The 22823-nt window shown below is 38.3% G+C and overlaps 1 protein-coding gene and 1 non-coding gene across 2 annotated transcripts in view; both read right to left on the bottom strand.

The window, feature by feature from the left end:
• DOCK3 (dedicator of cytokinesis 3) overlaps positions 1 to 22823 on the bottom strand; it is a 460033-nt gene that overhangs the window by 175805 nt on the left and 261405 nt on the right. The gene's annotated exons all lie outside the window — the stretch shown is intronic.
• On the bottom strand, positions 17792 to 17898 carry LOC131421523 (U6 spliceosomal RNA). Its single transcript, XR_009223892.1, has one exon. It is a non-coding gene; the product is annotated as a U6 spliceosomal RNA (small nuclear RNA).

Raw genomic sequence — 22823 nt, 5'->3', positions numbered from 1 at the left:
GAATAGGTTAGCAACCACTTAAATACTAAACTCAAAGATCAAAGGAAGAAATTCACCAAAAATAAATTTAACCTCATCACTGTAAACACACAGCCACAACACAAGATAGAATAAGGTATAACAAGAGCAACTTAGAAGGGGAAGAGGAAAGTGACTGAATTGACTTAGTATAAGGAAATAGGAGGCTATCAGATAATGGACTATCTCATACACAAGATTTTTTGCCCAAACCTCAAGGTAACCACTAAACAAATAATCAAAGCAAAACCACATATGATAAACAAAGAGAAAACTAGAAGAATCATAAGACAGAACAACCAAACTGAATTGGCAGTCCAAAACAAATGGGACAAGAAACAAAGGAAATGCAAAAGAACCAGAAAATAAGTGACAAAACAGCAACATTAAGCCCTCATATATCAATAATTACCCTAAATGTAAATGGATTGAACTCTCCAATCAAAAGATACAGAGTGGCAGGATGGATTAAAAAGCAAGACCCAACAATATGCTGCCTTCAGGAAACACATCTTAGCACTAAAGACAAGCACAGGCTCAGAGTGAAAGGATGGAAGACAATACTCCAAGCTAATGGCAAACAAAAGAAAGCAGGTGTTGCCATACTCATATCAGACAAAGTAGACTTCAAGATAAAACAGGTCAAGAAAGACAAAGAAGGGAAATATATAATGATAAAAGGGACACTACATCAAGAAGACATATCACTTATAAATATATATGCACCCAACATAGGAGCACCAATGTACATAAAGCAACTATTAACAAACCTAAAAGGAGAAATCAACAACAACACAATAATAATAGGGGATCTTAACACCCCACTTACAGCAATGGATAGATCATCCAGACAAAAAGTTAATAAAGAAATATTAGACTTAAATGAAAAACTGGACGAGATGGACCTAGTAGACATATACAGAGCACTCCACCCAAAAACAGCTGACTACACATTCTTCTCAAGTGCGCATGGAACGTTCTCTAGGATAGACCATATGTTGGGAAACAAAGCAAGCCTCAATAAATTTAAGGAGATTGAAATCATAACAAGCATCTTTTCAGACCATAAGGCTATGAAACTGGAAATGAACCACGAAAAAAAAACTGGGAAAGTGACAAAAATGTGGAGATTAAACAACATGCTACTGAACAACCAATGGATCATTGATGAAATTAAAGGAGAAATCAAAAACTATCTGGAAACAAATGAAAATGATAACATGCCATATCAAACCATATGGGATGCAGCAAAAGCGGTCCTGAGAGGGAAACTCATAGCGATACAAGCCCACCTTAACAAACAAGAAAAAGCCCTAATAGGCAACCTTAAATTACAACAGAACTAGAAAAAGAACAAACAAAGCCCAAAGCCAGCAGAAGGAGAGAAATAATAAAAATCAGAGCAGAAATAAATGATATTGAGACCAAAAAAACAGTAGAAAGGATTAATGAAACAAAGAGTTGGTTCTTCGAGAAGATAAACAAAATTGACAAACCCTTAGCCAGGCTTACTAAGAAAAAAGGAGAAAAGGCTCAAGTAAATAAAATTAGAAATGAAAGAGGAGAAATTACAACGGATACAATGGAAATACAGAGGATTATAAGAGAATACTATGAGAAATTATATGCCAACAAATTGGACAATCTAGAAGAAATGGATAAATTCTTAGACTTATACAACCTCCCAAAATTGAACCAAGAAGAAATGGAGAATCTGAATAGACCAATCACAAGTAAAGAGATTGAAATAGTAATCAAAAACCTCCCAAAAAATAAAAGTCCAGGACCAGATGGCTTCTCCAGTGAATTTTACCAAACATTCAAAGAAGATTTAATACCCATCCTCCTCAAACTATTCCAAAAAATAGAGGAAGATGGAACACTTCCTAAATCATTCTATGAGGCCAACATCACCCTGATACCAAAACCAGACAAAGACAATACAAAGAAAGAAAATTACAGGCCAATATCGCTGATGAACATTGATGCAAAAATCCTCAACAAAATATTGGCAAACCGAATACAACAATACATTAAAAAGATCATACACCATGATCAAGTGGGATTTATACCAGAGACGCAGGGATGGTTCAACGTCCGCAAATCAATCAACGTGATACATCACATCAACAAAACAAAGAATAAAAACCACATGATCATCTCAATAGACGCAGAGAAGGCATTTGACAAGATACAACATCCATTTACGATAAAAATTCTCAATAAAATGGGAATAGAAGGAAAGTGCCTCAACATAATAAAGGCCATATATGACAAACCCACAGCTAACATCATACTCAATGGGGAAAGACTGAAAGCCATTCCTCTGAGAACAGGAACGAGGCAGGGCTGCCCACTCTCACCACTCCTGTTCAACATAGTACTGGAGGTTCTGGCCAGAGCAATTAGGCAAGAAAAAGGAATAAAAGGAATCCAAATAGGTAACGAAGAAGTGAAACTCTCACTATTTGCAGATGACATGATTGTATATATAGAAAACCCTAAAGAATCTGTTGGAAAACTGTTAGAAACAATCAACAACTACAGCAAAGTTGCAGGGTACAAAATCAATCTACAAAAATCAGTTGCATTTCTATATGCTAATAATAAACTAACAGAAAGAGAGCTCAAAAAGATAATACCATTTACAATTGCATCAAAAAGAATAAAATACCTAGGAATAAATCTTACCAAGGAGGTGAAGGACCTATACAATGAGAACTACAAGACATTATTGAGGGAAATCCATGATGACATAAAGAAATGGAAAGATATCCCATGCACGTGGATTGGAAGAATAAACATAGTTAAAATGTCTATATTACCTAAAGCAATCTACAGATTCAATGCAATCCCAATCAGAATCCCAAAGACATTCTTCACAGAAATAGAAAAAAGAATACTAAAATTTATATGGGGCAACAAAAGACCCCGAATAGCTAAAGAAATCCTAAAGAAAAAGAACAAAGCAGGAGGCATCACAATTCCTGACTTCAAAACATACTACAAAGCAATAGTAATCAAAACAGCATGGTACTGGTACAAAAACAGACACACAGATCAATGGAACAGAATTGAAAGCCCAGAAATAAAACACCACATATACGGACAGCTAATTTTCGACAAAGGTGCTAAGAACATGCAATGGAGAAAGGAAAGTCTCTTCAATAAATGGTGTTGGGAAAACTGGACAGCCACATGCAAAAGAATGAAAGTGGACCATGTGCTATCACCATTCACAAAAATTAACTCAAAATGGATCAAAGACCTGAAGGTGAGACCTGAAACTATAAAACTCATAGAAGAAAATATAGGCAACACACTATTTGACATTGGGTTTAAAGGAATCTTTTTGGATGACATGCCTACCCAGACTAGGGAAACTAAGAAAAAATAAACAAGTGGGACTTTATCAGATTAAAGAGCTTTTATAAGACAAATGAAACCAGAATCAAGATGAACAAACAACCAACCAGCTGGGAGAGAATATTTGCAAAACATACATCTGACAAGGGGTTGATCTCCATAATATATAAAGAACTCACACAATTGAACAACAAAAAAACAAACAACTCGATCAAAAAATGGGCAGAGGAAATGAACAGACACTTCTCCAAGGAAGATATACAGATGGCCAATAGGCACATGAAAAGATGCTCAACATCACTAATCATCAGGGAAATGCAAATCAAAACAACACTAAGATACCACCTCACGCCTGTTAGAATGGCTATAATCACCAAGACAAAAAACAACAAATGTTGGAGAGGATGTGGAGAAACAGGAACCCCCATACACAGCTGGTGGGAATGCAAATTGGTGCAGCCTCTATGGAAAACGGTATGGAGATTCCTCAAAGAATTAAAAATAGAGATGCCCTATGATCCAGCCATCCCACTACTGGGAATCTATCCAACGCACCTGAAATCAACAATCCAAAGAGGCTTATGCACCCCTATGTTCATTGCAGCATTATTCACCATAGCCAAGAAGTGGAAGCAACCTAAGTGTCCCTCGACTGACGACTGGATTAAGAAAATGTGGTATATATATACAATGGAATACTACTCAGCCATAAAAAAGGACAAAATCGTCCCATTTGCAACAACATGGATGGGCCTGGAGCGTATTATGTTAAGTGAAATAAGCCAGAAAGACAAACACTGTATGATCTCACTCATATGTGGAATATAAACCAACACATGGACAGAGAAAACTGGACTGTGGTTACCAGGGCAGTGGGGGTGGGGGGTGGGCACAAGGGGTGAAGGGAGTCATATATGTGGTGATGGACAAACAAAAATGTACAACCCCAAATTTCACAATGTTAGAAACCATTAAAACATTAATTAAAAAAAAAAAAAAAAAAGGAAGAGGAGTAAGGATGAGTACTCATGCAGAAAAAGTTGAATAAATACAGGTTAGGAGGAAAAAAAAAAAACAACAACAACAAAAAACGCCTGCTTGCAAGGTTGGCCTTTGCCTGGCATCTGGGAATTTGGCTCTCCGAGTGTTCCCAACAGTTAAAGGTGACTCACTGTGCCTAGACTGTTTGTGTGAACTATCTGGTTTATGATGAACATTTGCTTTCCTTCTGGGAATTTTGTGCATGCTAAGCAGAGGATGTCTCTGTGACAGCCCCCAATAAACATTGGGTGCTGGATCTCTAATGGGCTTCCTAGGGCAGAAACACTGTGCACATGTTGCTGCATTTTCATCGCTGGAAGAGTGGGCTCTGTGTGACCCCTCATGTAAGGTAGAGAGCATAAGAAAGCCTGCGCATGGATTCCTCCAGACTCTGCCTGTGTCATTCTCCCTTAAGATCCAGCTGTGTATCCTTACTATGTCACTGTAATAAATCTCAGTTATGAGTACAACTACATGCTGAGTCCCACGAGTCCTTCCAGTGAATGACCACTAGGGGTTGTCCTGGGGATCTCTAACACGTCCTTTAAGTCCAGTGTCCTTGTCTGTAAAGCAGTAGGGACTGTTACCTCCTACATCTCTGCTACCCTCAAAGAATCAAGCACAGAGGCTTACAGTTTATCGAGACTTACTAAATAAAAATAAATTTTACCTAATAAAATCTTCTTCTAATAACTTTATAAGGACAACACAATTAAAATACCAAGGTACCTGAGAGCAAAATGAGAAATAAAAAAGGGGCAGTTTGCCCCAAAGAAGGCTCCAATCTCTATGCACATAGCTTTTTCCTGCTTTAAAGGTTCCCACAGGCTTCACAGCAATAAATGAATATTCTGAATGTGCCTGCTGCTGCCACGGGGCTCTGATGACATCTTAGCTTGATGTAATCTCTCTGCTGTCCTGCAACCCAGGCAAAGCTGACAGAGATCCTGTCACTTGAGGGCCTAGGGGAGGGTACCTGCCAGGTGCCCAGCCAAAGCAGGGCCTCTGTGGTGGGAAGAATCTTCACAGTGGCAACTGACCTTTATTTGCCCTTCCTGTTTTTCAGAAGCCCAACTAAAGCATATAATGAACACTGATATTTGAACTCAAGAGCAAAGCTCCAACACATATAATAACGATGATAACTGTGAATGTCTGAGATTCACTATCTGCCAGGGCCTATTCTAGGGATTTTACATGTATTATCACACTTTGATGAGACAGACACTACTATTTTATAGATAAGGAAACGGAAGCACAGAGGGGTTAAGCAGTCTAGCTTACTCGGCAGCACTAACCATGGTGAGGCAGGTAGGCTCTAGCAGGAGCGTGAGTTCAGAGAGTTTAGGACAAGGGCAAGGACAGATCTCAGAGGTCAAGCCCAGGAATCCTGATGAGTTCTGACTTACAGGGCTGAGGCTGGAGAATATCAAACAGGGATGGTATTGGGAATAGACCATGGGTGGATTGAACTATTCTTAGGGGCAGTGAGATGAAGCCACAGACTAGTCATGACTGACTACACCCTGGTTAGGAGCAGAGTATGGAGCCACAGTAGGCAGATGGGATGAGGTTGATGTCAAGGCATAGGTCCTAAGATAGCACAGGGACTCTTCCCAGAGTGGGTCTTTTATGCCTAAAAAAGGGGAGTTTGCAACCTGGAGTTAGACAACTTTCAGAAGCTCGGTGTACCCTCAGAAGCAGGATGTAAAGAGGGCATGTGTGTTTGTGTGCACAGGCAATCTTCTCAGGAGAGAGTATCAAAGGGTCCTAGGCTTCTTCTCCCTGGTTTACTTCTGTGTCGTCATATATCCATGAATCTTGCAGGCCCATGTCAGATGCTAGGATGCTCTTCTGGGCAGTGGGAAACTGACTGCAAGCTGATTCCTCCTTTTCCTCTATAGCCATACTTTTTGACTTTTGACCCTACAGCAATGTCACTAACCAATTAAGATAAACTAGGTTAACTGTTTCTTCTGAAGCCATATATAGGGTACTTAGCTTTATCAGTGTGAGCCTTAATATTTCCCACAAATTTTTTAGTGGAAGTAAAAAGATGTTTCAGCGCAAAAATTCAAAGCAAACTAAGTAAAACAACTTATAAGTCAGGATTTCTGAAGCAGATAAATGTTTAATTTTTATCTCAGTAAGTTTTTTCCTCAGCTTTTCTCTTAAATCTGGGCTCCTAATGGGTTTTCAGTGACGTAACATTCTGGCATCAAGAATCTGTATCTCAGAGGATTGCTGATAGGGAAATCTGCCTGTTGTTTTTTTTGAAAGGGATAGTGAGCAGTCAAGTCACCACATACAGATCCCTGGGCTGCTGGAATCCATGACTATGACTATTAGGTCCCCTTAAAAGTTTCTGATTTCTATCTCCTGCTGATCCTGGAATATGCTTGGCTATTCTCTCATGAAACCCTGTGGCAATATGGTGTAATGGAAATAAAGCAGGGGGCAGATCGGGACTTGAATCCTGGACTGGACACTAGCAAACTGTTCAACCTCAGAGTTGATATAGGGATTGAATTAAGTGACATAAGTAAAGCTCCTGGCATGCGGCTTGGCACATCACATGAGCTCAAGGAGTGTTCACTCCTGTCCCTTTCTAATCTTCATTCCCCACAGAGATGGATCCAAACCTTTACATTTCTCCTTAAGCCTCACAGGAAAACAAATATCATTGGACATAGAATGTTTTCCAAATTTATCACAGCCTAATTCAAATTATATATGATTTTATGCATTTCTATTCCTCCTCCCCAGTCCCTGTGGGATCATGCCCCATGGCACAATCTCTTCTATCTTCATGCTTCCCTCTAAAAGCCTTCCCTCAGTCCTGCTATTCTCCTTTTCCACCAAACTTCTTCAGAGAGTATCCTCATCTCTGCCTCTATATTCCCGCACTCCTTAACCAACTGTGGGTTAGTTTCTTCTTATCCAATGGTCTAAAACACTTTTTATAAACTAAAATTTCTCCTAATGGCCTCCAAATCCAACAGTTGTCATTGTGTCTTACTGCTCTGCAGCTTCTAACATCAATGCTGGCATGAAATAATGCCGAGCATAGGACAAGTCCTCCTACCCCATCTCTGCTCTTGAAACATTTCCTTTGCTGGCTTCTGCTGATTCTTCTTCTGACTTCTCTTTTGCAGTTTACTTCGAGGGATCTTATTCCTCTTCCTCTCAGTTCTTTTCTCAACTCAATTCTTTCTCTAAAATATTCCCCCTTGGTGATCCGACCCCTTCTTCTGACTTCAACAATCACGGAATGCTGACACCTAAATCTCTAGCCTGGACTTCTTTCTCTCCAGATCTACCTTTCCAATCTTTAGGCAGTTTTAAACCACTTTTCTTTTTTTAAACCTCTACAGTACAAATCCCATTAACTCCCCAAGGTTATGTGGCATTTCCAGCATGCTGGCTGTAATACCACCCCTTTCTTTTGGAATACAACTGAGATTCAGGGATTAATGGGCCTGCCAAATTCAGGGACCAAAGAGTCCTGTTGGAAATTAGTAATTAAGTGGTCAGTTGAGGGGCAGAGAGAATTCTGTGGTCAGGGGCCCCGGAGTTGTCAGTTATTGTGAGCCTACTGGGGAAGAAGTGTTTAGAGCTGTGCTTCTCAAACTTTAACATGCAGATGAACCATCTGGGCAATCTTACTAGAACTGCATACTGATTCAGCACTTGGGGGAAGGGCTGTGGTTCTCAATTTCTAACAAGCTCCCAAGTTTTGCTGATGCCATTGTCCTTGGATCAAACTTTGAGTAGCCAGGTTTGAAAGGACGATCATTATAAGTGATTTGTTGGTCCACTGGGTGCTGCAAACTAGGGAGCAAACCTAAGTTTCAGTGTTGGGTGTGAGGAATTAACAGGTATATTAGATCAGTAATGGAGGCATCTGTGTGGGTCTGGTCATTTATTTGGGGTCCCGTGACGTCCGAATGTCCCATTACTGGGAGTCTGTCTGATTTACAATAGAAGGGGTGTTGTGAGCAGCTCTGGAGTCTGGGAGGATTAGTGATTGGGGTATGTGGATAAATGTTTGAGAAGCTTAAGACTTTCAGTGATTGTAAAGCTTCTAGCAATAATATTTGGGGGCTAATACTGTTATGGGATATTTTAGAGGTCAATGGTTGAAGAAGCCTCTTGAGTTCAGGGGTCAGCCACTGGAGTCCTGAGAGGTTCAGTGATTATAATAGGCTGAGAAGACAGTATCATCTCTTTAGAAGGGTCTTTCTTAAGCACCTTAATTTTAAAAGTGCCATGTCCTATTACTGTGATTCTCAACTGCTTCATTTTCTTCCTGGTTTTATCATACATATTTATTTATTGTCTGTTTCCTCCTCTAGAATGTAAATTACAAGAAGGAAGGGATTTTCTCTGTCTTGTTTGGTGTTAAATCCCTGACACCTGGAACACTGTCTTACACGATAGGTGTGCAATGTATGTTGAATAAATTAACAAGACTATAATTATAACCTCAAATCCACTCTAACTTAGAAAAAGGAAATAATTTTCAAATCAGTACTGTAACTATATTACTAACAAATTATTTCTAACACCCTCCTACTGCCGTCTGGATGTAGTAGCTCTACACAAAATCCTACAGATTCCTTAAACTCAGCTGTCCCAGGTGGTAGTACTTAACCTTCCCTTCCCTGCACACTGGAATCACTTAAGAGCTCCTGATTTAATTAATCTGAGGAGCAGCCTGCACATTGGGAACTTGAATTCTAATGTGCAGCCAAGGTTAAGAACTACTGGTCTAAAACCAGGCCCCTTAAACCTGTCTACTCCATTTGTATTCCCTCTTGTGGTTAACGGCCTCAACATACTCTCAACAGTCACTCCAACAAGTAATTCAGAGCAAAGTCTAGTCGAGTTGGATAATCAAGGAAGATAATATGATCTTTATCCAATAAACAAAGGATGACTATAAGACTTGTTTTCCTGTGCAACTTATAAACTAGCTTTGCATTCACTTTTCCAGGTACTGGAATCTCTCTTTTCTGTTCTATTCACTTCTTCTGTACGTGCACCTTAGCCCAGGCTCCAGCTCCTGGGCCTCCAATATCATTGGTTTAGTGCATCTGCTATGCATATCTCTCCCTTCTGTCTTCAGGTACTGAAATATTTCTATTTTCCATTAAAAGTCCTTGAGAAAACAGGTTATCTGTTTATGTGTTTAGGTTCAAAACTTCAGGGCAATAATCAGGTAGATATTAATAGAGAGTTTTACAACTTTGATTTGAAGAGTCCATATAAAATGTATTATGGCTTTGGGGGGTAGCACTGGGAGATTTAATAATAATTAACTGAGTTCAAGGTAAACAACTAACAGAATCTATTTCCACATGAGTGTCTCTTCTAAATGTGCTCAGAGGGAAAGCTACTTGGAGTGTTCCCTCAGAAAGCAGCAACCACATCTCCAGATGCCATATTAAGATACAATGTTTACACAAGGAGTGTTGTGACAAAATATTCTCCACTGTTTTCTACTGAAGAACTCATTTTTTAAAGCTCATAACTGTATATATTTTGTATTTGAAATTCTAGATTTCCATTTTTCTCTCATACCATCTACCTTTGTCAAACAAGTCATCACTGTGGACCTTCCTGGTTCCCACATACTGCAAAGGATCACCCTAGTCTGAGAGTTTCCTCTCATTTGTGCTATTTCTCCACTATTTCTTTCCTTCCTTTGCGCCTGATTTCTAGTTACCCTAACAACAGCCACACAGCTTGCTCCACGGACACCAAGGCTACACATCCAATGCTCAGTTTTCCATTCTCTCTCACGAGTCTCCATTCTTTGCTTTTAGACGGCATACAGCACACCCTCCAAAACACAAATCCTGATGCACTGATTTGCTGACAGGATCCAGTACCTAGTGTTTTTCCACTTCCATGTGAGGATTCAAAGATTCAGTTTTAAAAATCTTGCTCTGTCTTCAGATGATCTCTAATAACTCCAAATGTAAAGCCAGACAGATGTTTTATACATTGCTTTAATGAAGGCAGAGAAAATAATGCCTAGAGTTTGTGAGGAAATGCCTCTGGTTCTGACAGAAACACTTCCAATCACTACCAGTTGTGTCTTAGGGAAGCCAGCCTCAGACAGCTTCCAGGATTATGACTCTAAGGACACCAGCCACAGGCCTTACAGTTAAACTGTTTCTCTAAGCATCTGGTTTCCAGGGAAACACAAATTAGTTGAAATCTCCCCGAGCTAAATATATTTTAACAATAAAGCTTTTTGAAAGAAACACAAGAAATATAGCGAACTTCAATCCTGTATTTTCTTCAATCTCTTCATATTTTCCTACATCTACTATTCTGGAATATCTTTAGTTACTCTGCAAATTTGAGATTTAGAATCATGAAGAAAATTAGTTTGTACTGGTGTCAGTGTTGGCAAGAGCAGCAAGAAAAAGTGAACCTTCAATGGCCTCAGAAAAGAGCAAGTCCTAGCTGACACTGCATGTATCTGAAGAGAAAAAGTCCCCTTGCACAGAAAAGTGTGTACACCTCTCCTGAAGAAAGGGCTGTTAGCTCATTATCAATTCACTGAAACATGGGACTTTTGCTTCCATACCCCACAGCCTTTAAATGCTTCCTGACAGCTACCTTCTGAGGTTTATTTCCCAAAGTTTTGCTCATCACCTGGATCAAAAAGGCTTCATAGAATACTTGTGGCTATGGAATTTCCTCTTAAAAAGCAGTCTGATTAGCTGTAGTAGTACCTGAAACTATCTTGTTTACATATTTATCAAATGTGCTTCCCTGAGGGCAGGGATTCTCTTGATCAGGAACACAGCAGGTGCTGGGTCAAGATCTGCTGACCCATTGATGGACAGACATTCTTTGGCCAAACTCAGACTATACAGCTTGAGAAGGAAACCGACAGAGATTCTCTCCTTGACCAAACTCTAGTCAGGTTCCTCTTGAGCTTTTTTCCAACTAGGCCTCGACTTTTAGACTTCCATTTCCTTCTTTGCATTGTCTAATTTTAGCAAGAATACTGGTAAGTTGATTTAGCCAGAATCCCTCACCTTCAATATCTGATCATCGTCCATATCAATCAGGGTCCTCATTCCCCATCACCCCCCAGGTGATATCTGATCACCCTGGCCTGCCTTCAGCAGGTTGGTTAGGTTGATCTAGCCAGAATCCCCCCTTACCCCTGACTTTTTTTTTTTTAAGTAATTTTCCATCCACTGACTCCAACCCGGCTCTCTGGCTATAAATTCCTCCTCACCCCTGTTGTATTCATAGTTGAGCCCAATCTCTCTCCTCTAACGCAAAACCTCATTGCAGTGGTCCTTACACCTATCACAATGGTCCTGAATAAAGTCTGCCTTACTTTCTTTAACAAGTGTCTGAATAATTTTTTTCTTTAACAAAGCCCTTAGTGGTGATCAGTGGATATCCCAACCTGGGGACTGACATCTCTGGCAGGTGCTCTCTACGGGTTTTTAACAGATTGTGATCTGCAGCAGCTATATTTGAGAAGACTATAGCAGTTACTTCAGTGATCTGTAGGACCGGGATGGATGGTGTGGATCCTTTGAGAACTGTCTTCTGCTGACTAGCACCTAGGAATCAGCAGCCCAAGGGATGGAGCCAAGTAGATGGTGGGGATAGGAGACAGAGTGACTAACCTACTTGAATCACTCTATCTGTGGCTTTGGCCTTGAGGCAGGAGTAGAAACAGGGGAAAGGAGAGAACGTCTTTAATCTGAATTCAGCCAGATTCTACACAAAGTCATTTTTGCAACTATCGACTTAATGCTGGAAGTCCATTTGAGAGTTTATAACAAGTCATTCGTTCATTTGATAAATGTTACCAGTTCACTGCAGGCTCTGTAACATTTTTGCTTGCACATATAATACTCTAAAGAAAAAGAACTGAGGGAGAAATTAGTGTGTGCACATTATGGCAATTTTTCAGTTTTCAACTTAAATTGAAAAACTTGTTTAAAAGTTTACCACCACTTAATATTCACAAAGAATTTTCCTTCTACCACAAGTTACCTGTTTTCTCCTCCTGGGTCTTGATGATTTTGACCTCTACTGTCTAGCAATGTTCCATCTAAGAAAGATTAATTAAATTTAGCCACTGAGGCAACTCATTACCATTTTAAATGACACCTGAAATCATACTCTCTTAATGTGACTTGGCTTTTTTTTTTTCTGAGGAAGATTCTCCCCAAGCTAACAGCTGTTGCCAATCCTCCCTTTTTCATTTTTTTTTTTTTTGCTTGAGGAAGATTAGCCCTGAGCTAACATCTGTGCCAATTCTCCTGTTTTGTACATGGGACACTGCCACAGCATGGCTGGTGAGTGGAGTAGGGATCTGAACACGCCCGGGATCTGAACATGCGAACCTGGGCTGCCAAAGCAGAGCACGTGGAACTTGAACCACTCAGCCACAGGGCCGGGTCCTGACTTGGCTTTAAGCACCATGAACATGTACTTTAGAATGTGAGGAAAGAAAGAACAAGAACAGTTCCAGGAATCTCCCATTATTGGTTATAATTTAGAATTCCATTTAATTTATCTATTTGGCTTTTTAGCTATACCTCTTTGCATTATTTTACACATCCTTTTCACAATTTAGAGTTAATATTTTTCCATTTTCCATAAAATGTAGAAACCTTGCAACTATAGAAATTACACTCCCCCCATCCTCTCTGCTATAGTTGTCATATGCACTACAAGTACATACATTATAACACCCTCAAGAAAATGTTATTTCTGCTTTATACACGTATTTTTTAAAAATTGAGAGGATAAATAGTCTTTTCTATGTACCCATAGATTTACCATTTCCAATGCTCTTCATTCATTCCTGAGGATCTGAGATTTCCTCTGATTCTTTCTTTTAGCCTGGAGAACTTCGATTACTATCACTTGAAGTGCAATTTTGCTGGTGACACATTCTCTTAGTTTTCGTTTATCTGAAACTATCTCTATTTCATCTTCATTCTTGAAAGATTTTTTTCACTGGGTATAATTTTCTATTTGTTTGTCCTTCAATACTTTAAAGATGTTTTTCTACCATCTTCTGGCCTCTATAGTTTCTGATACAAAGCACATGATCACTTGAATTGTTGCTTCCCTGTATGTAATGTGTCCTTTTTTACCAGCTGCTTTTAACATTTTCTTTTTAGTTAATTTTAGGCAGCTAGGCTATGATGTGACATACTTATCCTGTTTGGTGTCTGATGGGCTTCTTGAATCCATAAATTTATGTCTTCCACAAAATTGGGGAAGTTATTCGACATTATTTCTTCAAAGTTTTTTCTGCTCCATTCTTTTTCTTTTTTTTTTATTTTAAATTTTTTTTTATTGCAGTAACATTGGTTTATAACATTGTATAAATTTCAGGTGTACATCATTATACTTCTATTTCTGCATAGATTACATCATGTTCACCATCAAAATACTAATTACAACCTATCACCACACACGTGCCTAATTATCCCTTTCGCCCTCCTCCCTCCCCCCTTCCCCTCTGGTAACCACCAATCCAATCTCTGTCTCTATGTGTTTGTTTATTCTTGTTATTATCTACTACTTAATGAAGGAAATCATACGGTATTTGACCTTCTCCCTCTGACTTATTTCACTTTACATAATACCCTCAATGTCCATCCATGTTGTCACAAATGGCTGGATTTCATCGTTTCTTATGGCTGAGGAGTATTCCATTGTGTATATATATCACATCTTCTTTATCCATTCGTCCCTTGTGGGCACTTAGGTTGCTTCCAAGTCTTGGCTATTGTGAATAACGCTGCAATGAACACAGGGGTGCATGTACCTTTACAAATTGGTATTTTCAAGTTCTTTGGATATATACCCAACAGTGGAATAGCTGGATCATATGGTAGTTCTATCCTTGATTTTTTGAGGAATCTCCATACTGTTTCCCATAGTGGCTGCACCAGTTTGCACTCCCACCAGGAGTGTATGAGAGTTCCCTTCTCTCCACATCCTCTCCAACACATGTTGTTTCCTGTCTTGTTAATTATAGCCATTCTGACGGGCGTGAGGTGATATCTCATTGTAGTTTTGATTTGCATTTCGCTGATAGTTAATGATTTTGAACATCTTTTCACGTGTCTGTTGGCCATCTGTATATCTTATTTGGAGAAATGTCTGTTCAGGTATTTGCCCATTTTTTAATTGGGTTGTTAGTTTTTTGTTGTTGAGATGCATGAGTTCTTTATATATTTTAGAGATTAACCCCTTATCAGATGTATGGTTTGCAAATATCTTCTCCCAATTGTTAGGTTGTCTTTTCGTTTTGCTGATGGTTTCCTTTGCTGTGCAGAAGCTTTTTAGTTTGATTCAGGTCTTACATTCAAGTCTTTAATCCATTTTGAGTTAATTTTTGTGTATGGTGTAAGGTAAGGGTCTACTTTCATTTTTTTGCATATGGCTATCCAGTTTTCCCAACACCATTTGTTGAAGAGAATTTCTTTTCTCCATTGTATGTTCTTGGCTCCTTTGTCAAAGATTAGCTGTCCATAGATGTGTGGGTTTATTTCTGGGCTTTCGATTCTATTCCATTGCTCTGTGTGTCTGTTTTTGTGCCAGTACCATGCTGTTTTGGTTACTATAGCTTTGTAGTATATTTTGAAATCAGGGAGTGTGATACCTCCAGCTTTGTTCTTTTTTCTTAGGATTCCTTTGGCTATTTGGGGTCTTTTGTTGTTCCATATAAATTTTAGGATTCTTTGTTCTATTTCTGTGAAAAATGTTGCTGGAACTTTGATAGGGGTTGCATTGAATCTATAGATGGCTTTAGGAAGTATGGACATCTTAACTATGTTAATTCTTCCAATCCAAGAGCATGGAATATCTTTCCATTTCTTTGTGTCTTCTTCAATTTCTTTCAGCAATGTTTTATAGTTTTCCGTGTACAGCTCTTTCACCTCTTTGGTTAAGTTTATTCCTAGGTATTTTATTTTTTTTGTTGCAATTGTAAATGGGATTGTATTCTTAATTTCTCTTTCTGCTACTTCGTTGTTAGTGTATAGAAATGCAACTGATTTTTATATGTTGATTTTGTATCCTGCAACTTTACCGTATTCGTTTATTACTTTTAAAAGTTTTCTGGTGGATTCTTTAGGGTTTTCTATGTATAAAATCATGTCATCTGCAAATAGTGAGAGTTTCACTTCTTCCTTTCCAATTTGGATCCCTTTTCTTTCTTTCTCTTGCCTGATGCTCTGGCTAGGACTTCCAGTACTATGTTAAATAGGAGTGGTGACAGTGGGCATCCTTGTCTGGTTCTGCTTCTTAAAGGAATAGCTTTCAGTTTTTCACCATTAAGGATGATATTAGCTGTGGGTTTGTCATATATGGCCTTTATTATGTTGAGGTACTTTCCTTCTATACCCATTTTATTCAGAGTTTTTATCATAAATGGATGCTGTATCTTGTCAAATGCTTTCTCTGCATCTATTGAGATGATCATGTGATTTTTATTCTTCATTTTATTAATGTGGTGTATTATGTTGATTGATTTGCTATTGCAAACCATCCCTGCATACCTGGAATAAATCCCACTTGATCATGGTGTATAATCTTTTTAACGTATTGTTGTATGCGATTTGCTAGTATTTTGTTGAGGATTTTTGCATTGATGTTCATCAGTGATATTGGCCTGTAATTTTCCTTTTTTGTGTTGTCCTTGTCTGGTTTTGGTATCAGGGTAATGTCGGCTCGTAGAATGAGTTAGGGAGCTTCCCCCCTTCCTCAATTTTTTGGAAGAGTTTGAGAAGGATAGGTATTAAGTCTTCTTTGAATGTTTGTTAGAATTCACCAGGGAAGCCGTCTGGTCCTGGACTTTTATTTTTGGGGAGGTTTTTGATTACTGTTTCGATGTCCTTACTGGTGATTGGTCTATTCAAATTCTCTACTTCTTCTTGATGCCGTTTTGGAAGGTTGTATGATTCTAAGAATTTATCCATTTCTTCCAGATTGTCGAATTAGTTGGCATATAGCTTTTCATAGTATTCTCTTTTAATCTTTTGTATTTCTGAGGTGTCTGTTGTAATTTCTCCTATTTCTTTTTTTTTTTTTTTCCCCAAAGCCCCAGCAGATAGTTGTAGGTCATAGTTGCACATCCTTCTAGTTGCTGTATGTGGGACGCGGCCTCAGCATAGCCGGAGAAGCGGTGTGTCGGTGCGCGCCCAGGATCGAACCCCTGGCCGCCAGCAGCGGAGCGCGCGCAATTAACCGCTAAGCCACGGGGCCGGCCCTCCTCTTTCATTTCTGATTTTACTTATTTGTGCCTTCTCTCTTTTTTTCTTTCTGAGTCTAGCTAAAGGTTTGTCCATTTTGTTTATCTTTTCAAAGAACCAGCTCTTGGTTTTATTAATTTTTTCTATTGTTTTTTTGCTCTCTATTTCATTTATTTATGCTCTGATTTTTATTATTTCCCTCCTTCTACTGATTTGGGGCTTTGTTCTTCTTTTTCCAGTTCCTTTAGGTGCACTGTTAGATTGTTATTTGAGATTTTTGTTTGTTGAGATACGCCTGTATTGCTATAAACTTCCCTCTTAGAACCGCTTTTGCTGTATCCCATAAATTCTGGCATGTCGTATTTTCATTTTCATTTGTCTCCAGGTATTTTTTGATTTCTTCTTTGATTTCTTCGTTGACCCAGTCGTTGTTCAGTAGCATTTTGTTTAATCTCCACCTATTTGTTGCTTTTCTGATTTTCTTCCTATAGTTGATTTCTAGTTTCATACTGTTGTGGTCAGAAAAGATGCTTGGTATTATTTCAGTCTTCTTAAATTTATGGAGACTCGTTTTGTGGCCTAATATGTGATCAATCCTGGAGAATGTTCCATGTGCATTTGAAAAGAACGTGTATTCTTCGGCTTTTGGATGGAATGCTCTGTATATATCTACTAGCTCCATCTGTTCTAGTGTGTCATTTAAGGCCAATGTTTCCTTATTGATCTTCTGTCTGGATGATCTATCCATTGGTGTAAGTGGAGTGTTAAAGCCCCCCACTATTATTATGTTACTGTCTATTTCTCTTTTTATGTCTGTTAATAATTGCTTTATATATTTAGGTGCCCCTACATTGGGTGCGTAGATATTTACAAGTGTTATATCCTCTTGTTGGATTGTTCCCTTGATCATTATGTAATGCCGTTCTTTGTCTCTTTTTACAGTTTTTGTTTTAAAGTCTATTTTGTCTGATATGAGTACTGCTACCCCAGCTTTCCTTTCATTGCCATTTGCGTGGAGTATCTTTTTCTATCCCTTCACTTTCAGTTTGTGAGTGTCTTTAGGTCGGAAGTGTGTCTCTTGCATTCAGCATATACATGGGTCTAAAAGTATGGAACGCTTCACGAATTTGCGTGTCATCCTTGCGCAGGGGCCATGCTAATCTTCTCTGTATCGTTCTAATTTTAGTATATGTGCTGCCGAAGCAAGCACTCTCTTCTCCTTCCGAAATTCCAACGTGGGTCTTTTGAAATTGTCACCCTGAGGCTTTGTTGTTTATTTTATTTTGTTTCAACATTTTTTCTCTCTCTTCCTTAGACTGGCTAATTTATATTCGTCTTCAAATCACTGATTCTATCATATATGGTTCAATTAATCTCATCCAGTGGTATTTTTATTCCGGATATTCTTAATACAGATGCTATATTTTTCAGTTCTAAAATTTCCATGTGGTATTTAAAAAAAATATTTTCTATTTTTCTGTTGAGATTTTTACTGTCTTTTCAGTCATTGAACATGTTATAATCACTGCTTTAAAATCCTTGTCTGATAATTCCAACATCTGAGTTATCTCAGGATTGGCCTCTGTTGATCTTTTCCCTTGAGAATGGGTCACACTTTCCTGGTTCTTTGTATGCCCCATAATTTCAGATTGTATCTTGGACACTGTAATTTTTATGTTGTGAAGACTCTGGAGTTTCTTATATTCTTCTGAAGAGGGTTAGTATTTTTGTTTTAATAGAGAATTAACTTGTTTAGATTTATGTAATCTGTTTCTCCTCAGACTGATGGCTGGTCAAATCTTAGTTTTCTTTCAGCTCTGTTTGCTAGCTGCTTTGAGTTTGCCTTGCATATGTGTGGTTCAGGGATCAGCCAGTGACATGGGCAGAGTTCATATATGGAATTTGGGATTCTCCATCTCCTGCTCTCTTCTCTCTAGGACTCTCTTCAGTGGTCATGCCTGCCCCAGGCTCCATCTCTTGGTTCCTCAAGCTAAAAATATGGCAGGCTTTCTACTGGAGTTTTAGCTACCCCATGCTATGCTGACTACAGCTCAGATCAAAACCACAAAAACAGGAAACTCACTCTGTGTTGGTCCCTTTCTCTAAGTTTTTACTCACCTCCAATATTTGCCTGCTTTTGTTCACTCTGCAGAACCTAAGGTGGTTTTAAATTTTGCTCAGTGTTAATAGTTAATTGTGGAAGGGCTGATCTGTTAGGAGCTCACTCTACCATGCCAGAAATGAAACCAACACAGTTCTACCTTTAAAAAAATAGCCAAATTGAAGCCATCATCATCTTTCATCTGGATTACTGCAAAGTTTTCCCTTCTAGTTTCCTTATTTATACCTAAGTGACCAACGGTGAGAAGGCTGACTGTATTTCTATTCCATAACATTTACCCCTCCAAATATACTAGACAAGTATATTAAGTAAATTTACTTAATATTATATTTGTTGACTGACTCCCCGTACTAGAACGTAAGCTTCAGGAGGGCAGGAATTTTTGTGTGTTTTATTTACTGCCATATCTCTAGAGCCTATAATAGTGAAAGCACATAGTAAGTAAAAAATAAACATTTGATTCATAAACAAATGACTACACTACTCCACTAAAACTTCTACCTCTGATACCCCTTAATTCTCCATCAAAAGCATTAGTCATTCTATTCTACTTTGTACTGTGTGTTACGGACCAGACAAGAGCATAAGGTAAATTTCTTGTAAACAAAGAACTTCTTAAAGAACCTGATAATTTCTTTTACTGTTTTATCCAAACTCTGTAGGATACTGTATTAAAAATTTTCTCCAGCCTGACATCTAGACTCAGAACATAATAAGAGATGGCATACACAAGACAGCAATTTCTGAACTTATTCTCAGGTGAAAAAAGACATAGGTTTAACCATAGGCCAAGGTATACATCTAAAGTAAAAGTTTCACTTTGCAAATCTCTTAGCAGATTTCGCTCTAATATTTCTAAGCAAGATCTGATGCCTATGTAGAAGCATTGAGTTGGCTTGGCCACTGGAATAAAATATATTTAGCTTTAAACTGTATTTGCATTCATTCTGCCTATATTTTTAGTTTTGTGTTACATAAGAAAATATATTAATGAGAATACTTATAAGACAATAGGATTATAAACAGGTTCACTTAAATAACCCTATGTTAGCTTCTCCATCCATAGGGCACAGACCCCTGGTTTTCTTTGTGTGTGAGAGAGTAAGCTAATTTTTAATTTCCCTAGACTTTCGTAATTTCCAGGGAAAATATGCATGACAATGACAGACTAGAAAGCAGGGTAGACAAAGAAAGTGACATTGACAATCACCAGAGCCAGATACTAGCTCCTCTTATTCCTGCTGGGACTCACAGAAAATCCTTGGAGGAATGTTGGGTAGTGAGCTGAAGTGTATGTCTCAGACCAAGTTAAGACAGATGCTGGGGCCCTGAGTGGAAGGACCAAGACTGAACTGCAGGTCCATCACTGTCTGCCTGAGCTCCTGCAGATAACCTCCAGTTGCATTGTAAGACATGACATCTTTTGCAGAGGGAAGCCAAACTGTTTGATTTAATAAACAAAGTTCTTATCCATCATTTTAAAAGAAAATTTCTCTCCGGGGCGCTCAAGATTTTCACAGAAGCAGATTATCTCATTTGGGTAGAATGCTTGACTCTCAGGCAGAGCCCTCTACTTCAGTGACAGAAGCAGCTGATTTTCAAGAAAAAGTTTATTCTCTGCAAGGGTTATTTTGAATGCTGAGTGAACTCCAGGAGAATAAGAAATGAGGCTATTTAGCTTACTTTGCACATCATCCATGAAAAGATGGCTAACATAAGTGTTTTCACATGATAATCAAGAGAGGTTTAAGTTTTTGAGGGCAACTTTGTATTCCCAAGGCCTAATAGAAAAACCTGGCATAGAGAAGACTCCTTAGGGAAAGCCAGTTGAGTGATGAAATCAATTATTGGTGCCCTGAGGCTTTAAAGCACTCTGCTAAATTTGTAGAGGGCCAGCGAGAGAACCAGGCATATTAACAAGCACACTGGTGGTGTAGAGAAAATAAGTTAGTTACACAATAATACTCCTCCTATGAATAAGGAAATTCACATAATAGAAGATAAGTGTATCCATACAGAACCAAATGCAAATCATAACACAAATTCTACTCTAAAAGAAGATTCTTTGTATTATTTTGAGGAGGTAATTATGTGGTAATTATTAAATACATTAAGATAACAGCTAACAATCATAATAGATGTGTATACAGAAAAATATTTTCTTAACAAAGGCAATGAGTTCCTTACAGAAGGGGAATCCATGATATTAGGAAAAAAATATACAGGATACTTTAAATTCTGGCCATTTATAGGTTCTGTTCTTCTCTTACCCCATCATCACTCAAAAGCAAAGCAGACGTTTGTTCCACACTGCCAAGCTAGCCATTTGAAGGAGACACATATAAGTGACAAATTTTTGGTTTTTCTACTCATATAGGAAATCTAATATTTGTTATAATTTGCTCTAACTGTCTTTCCACTAAGATTGTTGTCAGCTACTTTTAAGAAAGAAACTACTTTTAAGAAAGAATTACTACCAAAACTTCAAATATCTGTCAGTTCAAGCATTCTTTTTAAAAATTTTAGTCTTTTAAAAAATCACTAGAGATTATAATATATATATATTATATGCATATAGATGGTCCCGCAAATCTCCCCTCCGCAATTCTTGGGTTGCATAATCCCTGGGACAGTAAATATGGTGGCTTTTACTCACATTAGGTTATGTTATATGGCACAGTTGACCATAAAGTAGGGAGATTATCTGGGTGAGCCTGACCTAATCTCATGAGTCCTTCAAAAGCCAGAATTTTCTCCTGCTAGTTGCAGAAAAGAAAGTCAGAGATTACAAGCATGAGAAGGATTCACTGCACTGTTGCTAACCTGAAGACGGAGGGGGCTACCTAGCAAGGAAAGCAGGCAGCCTTCAGAAGCTGAGAGAGGCTCCCAGCTGACAGCCAGCAAAGAAATGGGAACCTCAGTCTTATAAATGTAAGAGACTGATCCTGCCAACAAAAACCAATGAGCTTGGAAGCAAATTTTCCCCTAGAGCTTTCAGACTAGAATGCAGCCCAGCTGAAACTTTGACTTCAGCCTTGTGATACCCTGAGCAGAGAACCCAGTCAAGCCTTGGCAGACTTCTAACCTACAGAACTGTGAACTAAAAAATGGGTAATTTTTTAATCCATTAAATTTGCTGGTAATTTGTTATGCAACAATAGAAAACTAATTTAGTCCCTCTCTCACTTCTTTTCACCTCAATCTTTTCAAACATTACACTATTATTTAGTCATTACTCTTACTACTTATGGACATTCAGCCTGCCTTAAGATATCTGCTATTACAAAAATAACATTCTTATACATATGAGCACAAGATTTTTGGTATCAAATTGTTCATAGTATAGGTACACAAATTTAAAAATGTGTTCCATGACACCAAAAGCACACGCAATAACAGAAAAAAATAGATACATTGGACTTTATGAAAATTAAAAACTGTTGTGCATCGAAGGACATTATCAAGTAAGTAAAAGATACAGAATGGGAGAAAATATTTGCAAATCACGTATCTGATAAGGGTCTAGTATTCAGAAAATATAAAGAACTCTTAGAACTCAACAAAAAGACAAAGAGATAATCCAATTAAAAATGGTCCAAGGACTTGAATACACATTTTTCCAAGGAAGATATACAAATGATTAACAAACACATGAAAAGATGCTCAAGCATTAGTCATCATGAAAATGCAAATCAAACCACAGTGAGGTACTAATTCATATCCAGTAGGATAACTAGAATAAAAAAAGAAAACAGCAAGTGTTGATGAAGATGTGGAGAAATTGGAACCCTTGTACATTGCTGGTAGGAATGTAAAATGGCTCAGCCACTGTGGGAAACAGTTTGGCACTTAATCAAAAGTTAAACACAGAATTACTATATGACCTAGCAGTTCCACTCCTAGATATATACCTAAAAGAATAAAAGACACGGACTCAAACAAATACATATAAACACATGTCCACAGTAGCACTACTCATTATATTCAAAATGTAAAACAGCACAACTGTCCAT

This window comes from Diceros bicornis, chromosome 2, assembly GCF_020826845.1.
Source record: "Diceros bicornis minor isolate mBicDic1 chromosome 2, mDicBic1.mat.cur, whole genome shotgun sequence".
In the NCBI taxonomy this organism is placed as follows: Eukaryota; Metazoa; Chordata; class Mammalia; order Perissodactyla; family Rhinocerotidae; genus Diceros; species Diceros bicornis.
This window is presented reverse-complemented; position numbering and strand designations above follow the sequence as displayed.